At 48.6% G+C, this 13,255-nt stretch overlaps 1 protein-coding gene and 1 long non-coding RNA gene across 3 annotated transcripts in view; one reads left to right on the forward strand and one right to left on the reverse strand.

Annotated features, from left to right (window-relative positions):
- LOC138481717 (uncharacterized) overlaps positions 1-2,141 on the reverse strand; it is a 57,780-nt gene extending 55,639 nt beyond the window's left edge. The window contains exon 1 of the long non-coding RNA XR_011274352.1: positions 2,065-2,141. This is a non-coding gene — a long non-coding RNA (uncharacterized lncRNA). The remainder of the gene's footprint in view (positions 1-2,064) is intronic.
- A 1,416-nt stretch (positions 2,142-3,557) lies between these two features.
- Positions 3,558-13,255, forward strand: part of STARD3NL (STARD3 N-terminal like) — a 367,995-nt gene continuing 358,297 nt past the window's right edge. The window contains exon 1 of one of the 2 annotated variants that reach the window (XM_069613274.1): positions 3,558-3,868. The gene's annotated coding sequence lies outside the window, so the exon portion shown is untranslated. The remainder of the gene's footprint in view (positions 3,869-13,255) is intronic. The other variant, XM_069613273.1, reaches the window with a different exon arrangement.

Raw genomic sequence — 13,255 nt, forward strand, 5'->3', positions numbered from 1 at the left:
CCATTATACATAATCTACCTCAAAACGAAGCACCGTATTATAAGTGCGATTCCACTTTGCCCAAAAAGCAGAATCAACCCAGGTTACTAAAGGCCGCATGAGCAGAGATTAATATTCTAGCAAAACGAGAAGAGATGGCTGAATCGAAACTCAGCAGATGCAACTCGTGCCAGGAGAGCCGAGGTCATACCAATAGAAGGAGCGAACAGTAGCTACATATAATTGAAACTTAAGAACAGAATATCCTGTCTCTGAAAGGTTGAGATAAGGAGGCGTAGGCAGGTGGCAAGCTGAATAAGAATCAAATACACAAATTGAGAGAAACTAGAAAAATTCACGGTGTGGGAAGCACGTGACCAGCCGAGCGAGAAGAAGCATGGGCTCACACCTACGCTTGGCATCTGCCGAGGAAGAGATATCAGAACTTTTCCAAACAGAAGATGCAGTTTTGAGGCCAACCACAGTAAAATAATTGACACATAGTTGCTGAAGTTATGATTGATTGTAACTCAATTGGAGGAAGGCCGGGTAACTAGGGGACACCCTGCACCTGGCTGACCATTCTGCGTGCTGCTAAGCAAAGTGGAAAGTTATGGATGGGGTTGGTGCCAACCCAATCATAATGGACAAAACAATCTAGGGTCCTATACTAAGTAGAACCAATGGGACGTCGTACTTTTAGTGACGTCTACAGTAGTCATTTTGAAGGAAGGGCGTAGACGCCCACCTGACAGCGTTTACCCAATCCCCTCCCTCCGTTACCATATACAGATATAGTACCTATATTAAAGTTACCTTTTCCTAACCAATAGAATTGCATATTAACTTTTGAGTGTTATACGTCAATTATGACGAGTTTCAGTATAAATACTATGTTTTTTAGGAGGTTTGTTGGAGTTGAAGCGAGAAGGACGATCGCATCACTGCTGATTTCCATGACTCCCCGCTTTTTGTACTTGTCATTAAACTGACTCCCTTTGCCAAACCATTTAGTTGTCCTTCTTGATTGGTGTTGGAGTAATACATCTGCAACCCATCCATTTCAAGGGTGCAGCTATGTCGTCTTAAAGTACTTCGGAGCAAGCCTTGGCTCTATTGTCCGGATGGGGGTCTCCGGAGTACACTTCCAATCTTGAAAGGTGTCAGGATCCTTTTAAAAATCTGGATCCGACACTGAGTGTGAGAGAAAAAAAAGAGATTGAATAAGAGGAGGTAAGAGAGAGGGAAGGGGAAAGAAGGAGTGAACGAAAGATGTATAGAGAAAGCCTGATAGAAAGAGAGAGCTAGACACACGCAGAGCTATACAGTTTACCCATGAGGTACATAACTTGTTCATCAAATCTATGCCTTTTTATTTGCATACTGGGACTTTTAGTCTTGCTGGAAAGAAAACAGCAGGACTAGATCACCTATTCATAGATGTCTCGGTCATCGTCAGTGCTCTGGAGAAGGGTAGTAAAAAAGACAAAATACAAAACAGGAGGTGAAAATAGAGCAGACCAGAAGGAGGAGAAAGGAGACACAGATTAGGAGGGAGAAAAGAGAGAGAGCAAAAGGGAGTGAAAGAGAAAGAACACGAGAGAGGGTAAGAAAGAGATTGTGAGGGAGGACAAAGCAACTGAACGAAACAAAGAGTGAAGAGATCAAATGGACAGGAGGGAAAACCAAGAGATTGCATTAAGGGGAGAGCAGAGAGAATGGTAGGGATAAAGTGAAGACAAGTGAAGATGGGAGGAAAAGGAGTTGTAGAGAAGGAACAGACATGTGACAAAGACAGAGAATACTAAATAATAAGGTAATGAAGGCGAACATTTATCAAAAATGCAGTAGGGAATGTGAGAACACAAAAGGGAATTTGAAAGAGTGATTAAGAGTACAGATATGACATCCAAAAGACGGTGAGATGGAAGGGTGACAGAAAAGGATAGGGAGAGAAAGAACAGAGGAGTGAGTGTGTTCAATTTAGAGATAGTGGAGCGAGCAGGGGAAGGCTAGTGATGAGGAGAAAAGAAGGCAGTGCACATAAAGAATCCAAACGAAAAAGGGAACATTTTGCAAGTGTACCTGTTCCATGCTGTTTAAATTCCATCCTCAGTGAGACTTTGGATCTTTTAAATTTGAAACATATGCTCCCTCCATCCACCTGCAATGAAAGAATCAGAGACAATTGGTTTGATGAGCTTGCTTCCTCCCCTCTTCAATCCTCCTGCAGCAGAAGCATACTTTTCAATTCTCGTGGGGGTGTACTCCTCGGTATGCATTTTGATCCTCCTAGCAAACCAAACTTCATCTTGACTGCAACAGGATAACCCTAAACAAATCTAAGCGTTTCCTCCCCTTCAAGGTTTAGTAGTATGCATTAGTGTGGGTGGCATCTTGGCATGCCATTGCCCACAGCAACCATTGGGTAAGGGCTTGCTCGACATACCCTGTGCCTCCCTTTGCACGTGCCAGCTAACCCCATTGCCAGGGATAGGTGGGGTAACCTACCTGTAAAAAATGTTTCTTCAAGGTGATCTTGCCATGAAAACGTTTGAAGACCACTGCCCAAGCCTCCAATGATTAGCACTTTTTTTTAAACTAAATTGCCTCTTGAATTGGGTGAAAGATGCATCTAATGGGCCAAATGATGTTGAAACAGCTATTCAGCCATCAGGGCTCAGAGGAAGGGAATGGGGTCAACAGTGCAATGGGTTTAATGGGCCCACTCACTACCTGCTTTCAAAATATCCACACAGAACCCCAACGCCCCCCCCCCCAATTGTGAAGCTGGCTCCACCCCTGAGTAGGACTCCGTGTAATAGGCCACAAAGGCACAGAAGAGGGAGGAAACAGTGCAGTTAAGGATGCGAGAGGGGAGGAGACATGACTGCCAAGATAGAACGCAGCATTGCAGCAACTGATTCAGCAAACGCTCCCTGAATTCTGATTGGCTGAGAGTGTAGACCACGTTGCCAGTGAAAAGTTGGTGAAAAGATGCTTCTTTTAACCGTTTCATACTTGGAGTTGATTGTCCATTTTGTTTCTGTTCTCTGGCACACGAATCACAGTCTCTGAGTGCACAGTTCTAAACGGGTTAAAGCTGTCATTGAAATGATGGTCCAGATCAAACCTCCTACTGGACCTTATAAACATTTGGAGGGTCACAGCAAGGTATTTCATCCCTCTGAAATCTATTGCGTCCACGAGAACTAAAATAATGTGAGGTATAGTGGACTATAAGGTGTATATCAATATATATATATCTAGGGTGATCCCATTTAAGGCTCGGTTTGATGGGTAAAAAAACGAGACCTCTTTCTCAACATTTGGGAAACAACTATTTAAAATAATAAAAAAAAGAGATCTAAAAATGAGGGCCTGGGCATCCCACTGGGTAACACTTGGTGAATTACGCCACTTGGATGTTTTAAAATATCCTAACACCAGGCTCCTTTATCGGGGGAGGAGGGGCGAGTCCCACATCGGGATGCTGTGGTCTGCCGTACAACGGTGAGGGCTGAAAAAGTAGTAAGACTGTACTGCATGACATCCTACAGCAGAATGGCATCACAGACCCAACCCACCGACCCGCCTCCCTAGTCCGAAGGCGGAAGCTCTCCGGCTCCCTGACAGCTAGTATCGGATTTCGCTTCCTCGTCTGTGTTTTTTCCCACTCTGAATATTATATTAACTGCATAGGACCCGTGAACCCTACTTAGTCTACCCTGCCTTCCTTTGCTTGCCTCGCGGTGGCGCCGCCCGCCCCCGGGCCTGCACTGCCAGGGCTGCGGTGAAAGGAGGCGCAGAGCCCCGGGGCTGAGGAGGCCGGCGCGACAACTGGAGCCCTGGGAGACGAGCAACAGAGCAGAAGGCAGCGGAGCGGCAGGTACTGGGGACAAGCACGAGACGGTGGAAGGCACACGTCATGTGACAGCAGCGTGCAGGCGGCAAGAGCCCGCAGCTGCACGACTGCGGGGGCGGGGGGATTGAGAGACTTTGGTAACGTTCCCCAGTATGAATAACGTCACCCACTGTGTACATTATATGCGCCTTTATTTTTCAAGCGTGTAAAAAATAAATAATTGTAAACGAATATCGCTATACAACCAGAGCAAGCAAACCCAACACTGCAGTAGTGTGTGGTGTTTTCTATCAAGAGTATCTGAGATGTTTTCATTTCCATTGGAGCTTGTTAAATTGTTTGCTACGTTGATTTCCTTAGGCTGAGTAGTGTGGGCCTCCCTTGCTCTTGGTTCCTACCTCCTAGTATGCAATGAGTATAGACAGTTTTGTTGTGGAACAAATTATTGACCGTAGGCATTTATTTTTCTACAGAAATTACACAAACCAAAATTATACACCAACAGGTATGCTTTTGGGCACACCATGTCCAGGGTTGCAGATGCCATCCTTAGCTTTGTCAAGTCTATGTTTTCTTCGGGGATTGGCTCCTGGACACGTGCCGCTACACCTGAGTGGGCATTGCCCCGGCCGCTCAGGTTCCCCCCAAAAGTACCCCTATTTACAACCCCGCTCCTCTAATGCCCTGAAAATGTTGTCTGTAAACACCCCTATCCCTTTGTTAGACAGGTGCACCCTGTCTTGGTGGAACATATCGGGGTTATTCTGGGACAAACCGTGCCTTATGAAATGGAGGCCTGTGCTCCTGCAGTATTTCTCCACTGTTTTGTTCAGTTTCCTCCTTGCTGTTTCCACAGCCTGTCTATGATGCGCCCCGTACCAAACTCTGCGTGGTATCATTTCTGACATAAAAATCTCTGTTTTCCACCAGCAGTGTGCTATGGCGTGGAGTGACTCACAAATGTTCCTTTGCAATCTCCCCCTGCTTGTGCTGACTAGGTCGTTGCCCCCGAGGTGTATGACCAGGTATTCTGGGGGGTCTCTGAACCCCAACCTATCATGTATGTCCTCCCAGTGCATCCCTGGGAGGCCCCACCAGGACGTGATTGTCTTCGTAAAATGGAGTCCCTGTTCCCCCCCCCTCGATCCACCGGCCTGCCCGGGGCACGAACGCGTGCCCCACAATCCACGCCGACTTGTAGGGGCCCGTAACTGCGAGATTGGGGGGAGGGATGTTCATATCAGTTCCTCCCTTACATATCTTTTGAAGCAATTAGACCTCCATCCCCAATCTTCTTGACACCTTTTGCTCCCAGGCCGTCCGGCCATGCTGATGTGGCTGCACCTATCATAAATGCGTGGGTCCCAAATTCTGCCAGATCCCACCCTGTGCTGGCCACTGTCTTTTTCAATATTGCCTGGAACTGATACCTGCTAAGCGCACTGCTGTCCCTGTGTATCAGGAGTTGGCCTCCGACCTCCGGTCGGATGTCCAGAATTGCTTGGGTGATGCACTTGGGACAGTGGTCTTTCTCTCTGATGCAATTGAGCTCTATCGCTCTTCCCTTCCCCGCCTGGTCAGTCTTAGATCTTTTCAGAATTATGGTCATACCTTTTGACCCTATGCTAATATCCCCTCTTGCCAGGCCATCCCCTGCCACTGTATTCCGAACTACCAATTCTCTATTCTGAATGCTCCATAGTATGCTAGCGCAAAAGCTGCCCTAAAGAGTGCTGTTTCATACTCGCTGCAACATGTGTCCTGTAGTGCGTTCAGCAGCACCACCAATTTCCCGAAATTCAGAGGTCTCCTACTATCCGGCTTTTTACCCTCCAACCTTGCCCACCCCTTCATCGCATACTTAATAAAAGGGCTGTCAGTTGGGTCGGTTACCCCGGTCTGCGGTGTATACAACTGCAGCTAGGTGTGCTGCTGCCCAGCTTTTCCTTTTCCCTTTTGTAAATGCCCCTTCCAAAAATTCACATATCTTTGTTGTGGTAACCTTCCCCACATCCTGTACTCCTGCTCCAACCAATACATTCTGCACATGCTTTCCGTATTGCTTACCCGTTTTGTAAGTTAGGGCGTTCCTGGCCAGGTTCTCTATGACTCGTTCGGGTTCCTGTGATCTTTTCTGGTTTTTCCAGTTAACCTCATGGCCAACCTTTCCTTCTCCTCCAGTGCATTCAGTGGAACCCATGCCTTTTTTGGTGTGGGCGTTTTTTCCCTTTTGGCGTCCGGCCTCAGCTCCCTGAACCTGCCACACTGAAAACGAGACAAGGCGTCAGCCACCACATTTGCTTCTCCTGATATGTGCCTTGCTTTTATGCATACATTGTTTTTTTAAACATTCCATCGTGATCGCTCTCATTTGCTCCAACACCAATGAACATGATGCACTCCCCTTATTCAATACCCGCACCACCGCCATGTTATCTGACCAAACTGCCAATTCATTGTTCTTCAGCTCAATTTCCCATGCACACCATGCCACCCATATTGGAAAAAGTTTCAGTAGTGTAATATTCTTTGTCCAAGCTGTCTCCTGCTATGCACTTGGCCATCTCTCGGTGCTCCACTCTACCCTAGCATTGCACCAAAGCCGAAACCTCCAGCTGCGTCCGTGAACAACACTCTCCTTCCCTCCTGGTTGATAGGGGAGCGCCAGATAACCGATCCATTAAATGACTTCAAAAACTCTCCCCAAACTTCCGTGTCCGTCTTGATCCCCCCCCCCCCCCAATCCTAACTCTGTGGTGACCCATCCTGGCCCCTCTTGTCCTCAGCTCTATGCTCCTCTGAAAAATTCTTCCTTGAGGTATTACCCTTCCCGCAAAGTTTAGCTTTCCCGCCAATGCCTGTAACTCCTTCACTGTGGCTTTGTTCCTTCCCTTTAGTTCTTTGATTGTTTTCAAAAGGTCAGAACCGGAATGCGGATTTTATGTCTGCCTGTGCCATCCATGCACCTTTTCCCGCTTTTCTGACCACTTCTACCGCATCTTGGAAATCCGTGTAAGATACAGTTGCTTCTATCTGCGGGATGCCGTCATTGACAGATGCACCGGGGGGTAAGAAAGATGGTGAATGAGCCTGAATTCCCCTTTTTCTTTCTTTCGCACTAGCCCCAATGGCGAACATATGTAATCGCGGAATGGCACTGCTGTGTAAGGCCCCCCAACCCTACCCAGTTCTACTTCCTTATTTTTTCACTTACTATCTCTTTGTTTTCCATTGCTGATTTCAAGTTTTTTGGAATGTCCCGTGAACCCTGACCTGCAAACGGGATTGTGAAACCCTCCTGAAAACCCTATCTAATCAAACTGGCAACCTCCTGTTCTGGAAATGCATGAAGCCATGTATCCATCCTTTCCAGTTTAACAGGTGATTCCCCCTTCTCACCCCAGCCCCTAGTTACGCTTCTCACTGCTTCTACTGCCAGCTGTTGCTGCCCTAGTGCACTTGGCGCTGCTGTGATTCCCCGCTACATTTTATCGCATTTGTGGTTGAATTTGCAGTTCTTTCTCCAGCTGCATGGTACTCCGCTTTCGAATTTCCAGCACTGGGCTGGGGGTGCCTGTGAGGTCCATGTATTCCCCCCGCAACCCTCATGGGCCGTTGGTGGCATGCTACTCTGCCAACTTCGCTGTGCACCATATTGCCTGTTCCGAAAATTCTGATCCCCTGACCTCCTAATATTGCTGTCGTATCTCCTGTTGCTGTACCTGTAATCGCTTCTATAATTATTCTGCCAGTATGGTCTTCTCTGTGTCCTCCCGTACTGTTGTCCCTGTGATCCCATTTCTCTTTTAATACGTTAAATATGTACAGGTTGTAATTCTCCTCATCCCACCCTATGTCAGGATAGCAGTCCATTTCCTTCCTAAACTCATGGTCGTATTCCTTCCATGCACCCCCCCCCCCAAATGCTTTGTACACTTTCAAAACCTGTTGCTGATATGCCACCAATGCCACTCCATCCTCTGGGTATTTTTGTAATATGATGGTTGACCTTATTTGGAAAGCTGATACCCAGTTATCAAAATTCTTCTCAACTATCACCCTCCTTGATATTCCTTTCTTATCCTCTTTCATGTCTTCTGCCGACACATTCAGCACTGTTTTTTGGCACTCTAGGAGGGGAAAAAAGGTCTATAAATTCCTTTCTCCCAATTTTTTCTTTAACTTTTTCCTTTATGTACCATGCCATTGTTTTCGTAGCCCTTCCTTCCCCATCGTTGTCCTGCCATATTTTGTCATGGCTGGTCCACCCTCCTTGGCACCTGTGGCTGCTGATCCTAACACGGGTGTGTCCACCCCTGGCGCTGGTGTGGGTGTTACGGGTGTGTTGGATGGAACCCCTTGAGGACAGGGTACCGGCGGGGCCCCCTGTGGACTGGGTACCGGTGTTGCTCCCTGTGGATTGGGCTCTGGCGGCGCCCCTTGTGGGCTGGGTATTGGAACCCCTGGAACACCTAGTGGTAATGGCCCTGCCCCCCCTGCGCCTTTGCCCGCTCCTTCTAGCCCGAGTCCTTTTGCCTCTCCTTACTTACCACCCCCTTCCATTTTAGCCATGCTTTCAGGGGGTCCCTCTCTTCATCGTCACTGCTTTCTATTTCGGTGGATGAATCCCCCCCATTCCCCCTGTCCTTCTTGTGCCTTCTCCCCATCCTGCCTCTGGTCCTGGGCGACTTATCCGTACCATGGATGCAGGTACGTAACATATCAACAATTTGCTTTGCAAACTTGTTACCACTTTTGACACTTTTTACAGTATCTTTGTTATTTTCTTTCCTTTTCCTCTTCTTCTGTGCCTCCATCTGATCATGTGCTCTCCTGGGCTCTTCTCTCCCCCTCTTCTGTCCTTGTGGCAGTGCTGCTTCTCTTGTTGTCTCTGATTCGCTGCCGCTTGTCTCCTCAATTAGCAAAGGTGAAATTTCCTTTGCTTGCACTTCTTTTTGCATGATGTCTAGGACCCATTGGGCCCCAAATTATTTTTCTGCTTTTCTGGCCCAGTCGCTGAATTCCCTTGCCATTTTCTGAGTGTAAATGATTTTTCCCTGAATTTGCCTCCTCTCCTTCCGATTTTCTTCCTTACTTCAATGACAGTCTTGTGCCCGATTTGTATGTAAAAAAATTCAGTTTTCCGTGAGTAATTGTCTGTGTCCCTCACCACGCTTTCACTATTAACGTATCACTTTATCGGTATTCGAGCCTGCTTCGTTATCAATATTTCATTTTTTGTGCCAACAACAACTGATACGCCTATTGCTGGATTGGAACCCAGGTCTCCTGCGTGGCCAACCAAGCACTTATCACGTGAGCCACTGTTTTCTGCGTGGTACTTCCCCTTTAAGACCCAACAACTCCCCGGTGCTCAAGCTCTGCCCCCTTGTCCCAGCACGCCTGAGTAATAGATCCGCCCACGGCCCGTGTCGGCCCCTCCTGCTGTGTGCAGTCCGCCGCCGCTTGGTCCCATGCCACCGGCTCCTCTGTTCCTCACGGCCTGCTGCTCTGCGCTTCCCGCGTTGTCCTGCCTACGCCGTGACCAGGATGCCCCTGCGCTCACCAGTTCTCCTCGGCGGTTCCCGTGACGCGACGCTGCTCCTCTGCCGTCGCACTTCCGAGGATGCCTTCCTGCTGCAGGTGGGTGCGTTGGCCACTCTTCGGCTCAGGCCGGGTGTCCTCAGTTTTGTTCTCCAGTTTGTTGGAGGGCGGTGCAATGTCATTGTGTCCGCTCCTCGGTTGTTTGTGCCTCCTTCCCCAGCAGCTAACGCAAATTTGGCTGCAGAGGGGGCGCACACGAAAAAGAAAACTATTTCCTTCCTCTTCTCCAGGACACCAGAAGTATACCTGAGTGAGGTGAGCTTCCTACCTGGCTGTGCCTGCCTCCTCTTACTGGGCCCTTCTTATACCCCCTTCCTTTGTTATTCTAGTAGGGGGGGCGGCCCTCCCCTGGCCCCCCACTGATTGCCCTCTCCCTGTTCTGTTGGCTGCTGCCATGGCAACTCAGGGCGGGGGTGCCACCTGGCTGCCCCTCCCCTTTGTGCCTTTTTCTGCCCCCACCCTTCGCCTAACCCCGAAGGCCCTTCATTGCACCGTACTTTGTACGACCCGGGGCCTGGGGCATTGGTGTTCTGGCAATGCTTTAAAAGGAAAAAAGGAAGTGCACGTACTCGCCAATCTAAACGGTAAGTGGGCTGGCTGCATTTGGTGGCCCAATCAAAACAGGACGCTGGAATGATTGTAACGTGTTTATTATCAGCCCCTTGTAAATTGCAGAGCATTTGACATATTCGCAGCCAGAGGCGTAGCCAGGATTGTCTCACAAATGGGCCCTGAAACTAATGTAGTTGGGCCGCCGCAGTGACATTAACATCTGTAAATGCCCACACCATGCTGCTGAGTGGGCATTTACAGATTGGAGGTGGGCCTTGCCCCCTCAGGCCCTACCCTGTCTATGCCTCTGCTCACAGTTGAGTGCTTGGTGAGTCAGTGCAGTTGGCCTCACTGAGTTGACATAACACTTTATACCTAAGAGTCTTAACCTATTTACAAGAGCTCCCAAAAGACCTCATCATATGGCCATGAAATTGCACTCTGAGGATGAAGTATGCAGCACCAGGGTGTCAGGCTGCTCATTGGGGGTGTAGGGCCCCACCTTTGGAGGAGCGCTGGGGGCATGACCATTGCCCTGGCAGTCTGCGCTTTCGCTGCATCGCGCGCGATATCGGAGCCTTGAGATCTCGTGGGACGAGTCCCCACACCCCACCTTTCATTAGAACAGCTTTGTCCTACTCTATTATGAAGTCTGTATATTCGGTTGGTCTTCTCTTTTCTCGTTGGGGTCGATTCTGGCCAATCGCATCATTGGGGGTCAGAGTGTTCATGCCTGATGTTTCACCTGAGCTTTGGGTGGTTGGAGTTGCTTGTTGGTGTTGCTCTCTAGCTGAGGGGGCAGGGCTCATCATGACAATCTCACTTTGGTTCTCTTCTTTCCTCACTTCCGACACTTGCTGCTGCAGACCGTCGGTTGATTCCCACGATTTGTCGGCATCTCCTACTCCCGTAGACGTGTGGGTTGTCTGCATTTTCTTCTTGTACATGGCCACCCTTTCTAGATTCTCCCTCTTCCCGTCACTGGTATGCACTTGATTTGTGCCTTTCTGGGTAACTTCGATGGCCTGTCTATATTTGGAGCTAGCTGTGGTGTCTTTGTGGAGCAGTCATATTTTTACTTGATCCCCCTTCATTGACTTCAGTGCGATGTACGGCTCTGCACGCATAACTCTGTACTTTCATGGCATCCTTGCTCTTCAGTATTCTCCACACTATTTCACTCATTACAATGTAGTCGTCCTGCCTAACTTTGTGTAGCCATGGGGGTACCAACGTGGATGCAGGTCTTCTCCCTCTAAACATCTCGAATGGCGAGATGCCTGCAATAGCATTTGGGGTCAGTCAGTGTTCCGCCACTGCCTCTTTGACTGTTCTATAGGGATTCCTCCCTGTGGCACTCGTTAGTTGTAGGGCTCTTTTGACGAACCAGTTCGCTCTTTCCACCCACCCGTTTGCTTGGGGGTGATAAAGACTCGTTCTCAATTGCTGAATGTTGTGCTTCTTGAGAAAACATTCCATGTCTCTCGAGACCAACTGGACATTGTTGTCTGCCACAATTTCTTTGGGCAACCTTTCTCTTTGAAAGACTGCATTGAGTAAGTCGATGACTGTGGTGATGTCTGGTACAAATTCTATCTCCACCCACTTGGACAGATAGTCCACCATGACCACTCCGTACTTGTCGCTCAACATGCCCTCCACCAGGCCTATGACATCTAGCCATATTTTGAGCCACACCCCGATGGGGATCTGTGGGGATCATGGGTGCTTGCCTCCTTTTAATCTTTTTTCACTGTTGGCACATTCGTGGCACCTCTCAGTCATTGTCCTTACTTCTTGGTCCATGCCAGGCAACCAATAGGCATCCTGCACTCTGCGTCGTGTCTTGTTGCTGCCCAGGTGTCCGCCATGGGCTCTACATAACATGACCTTCTGCATACCTCTGGAGGGAATTACCTGATCCCCTCTCATCACTAGGCCGTCCCTCTCTACAATTTCCTCGTTGACCTTCCAATACGGGCATAGGCCTTCCGGTACTGCTCTCTCGCTGGGCCAACCAGTGTGGGCCCATTCCGCTACTCTGCTCAGGGAATCATCTTGCCTCATTTCTTTCTGCCAATGGGACTCCCTCAACTCCATGAACTCCCTGTTTCTTAGGTCCCCAATGGATGCCACAAAGCACTCATCTTCAAGGAACGTAGTGCCTGGGATTTTGTGATCGAGTATTCTGGACATGCAGTCTGCATGGGCGTTATTCCAGCCAGAGATGTGTTTGATTTCATAAGTATATTCTTGTAGTTTTGCCACGATTCTTGGCAGTCGTGGCGTTGCAGTCTTCGTCCCTCTGGGACTCAGTATGTGCACTAAGGGTTTGTGGTCGGTGACCAGCCAGAACTTGGTGCCCCAGACATATGTGTCTCCTCTTCTTTGGGTGAGAGTGGCATCGAGCCCGTAGGCGCTGGTGTCTGCCGTCACATAGGTCTCCCATTCAGGGTTGAAGGGTTTCAAACATGGGGCATGCAGAATTCTCCTCTTGACCTTGTTGAATGCAGGCACTTGTGCGTCCGACATGTACTCGCCCCTTTCCTTAAAAGCTTACTCAGCGGGGACATTTTCTCTGAGAATCTACGTACACATTTTGCATAGTACTCCTCAAGTCCCAGGAACGACCAAAGCTCATCCTTCGGGGGCCGGGGCATCAGCAATGGCATGTAGGAGGTCTCTTTTAGGGCTTACCCCTTCCTTTGAGATCGGGTAGCCCAGGTACTCCACTTCACTTGCCCCAAATACTCATTTTTTGTAGCACAGGTAAACTCCTGTGTCTTGGTGCTTGTTGAGGACTTGTCTTAGCACCCCATCATGGGTCTTCACGTCTTTGGCATACACAAGGATATAATCTGGGAAATAGGACACATTGTCAATGCCGTGGAGAAGGGAATTCATCATTCTCTGGAACGCTGATGTGGCTGATGACAACTCAAAGGGCATGCAGGTATATTGGTATGTGCCGAACGGCATTATGAAGGCTGTGAGGGGACGTGAAGTTTTATGCAGGTCTATCTGATGGTAAGCGTCGCGCATGTCTAGCTTGGAAAAGATTTTTGCTTCTTTCATCATCGGAATGATTTCATTAATGCTTGACAAGGGAAAACGGTCTGTGACTACTTCCAAATTGAGGCTGCGCAGGTCTATGCACACTTCTAAGTTGTTTGATGATTTCTTTTTGATGAGGACAACAGGACTTAGCCTTTCTGAAGATTCAACTGTCTCAATCATGACCTCTTCGACCATTTT

This window comes from Ambystoma mexicanum, chromosome 5p, assembly GCF_040938575.1.
Source record: "Ambystoma mexicanum isolate Mex_15411 chromosome 5p, UKY_AmexF1_1, whole genome shotgun sequence".
NCBI lineage: Eukaryota > Metazoa > Chordata > Amphibia > Caudata > Ambystomatidae > Ambystoma > Ambystoma mexicanum.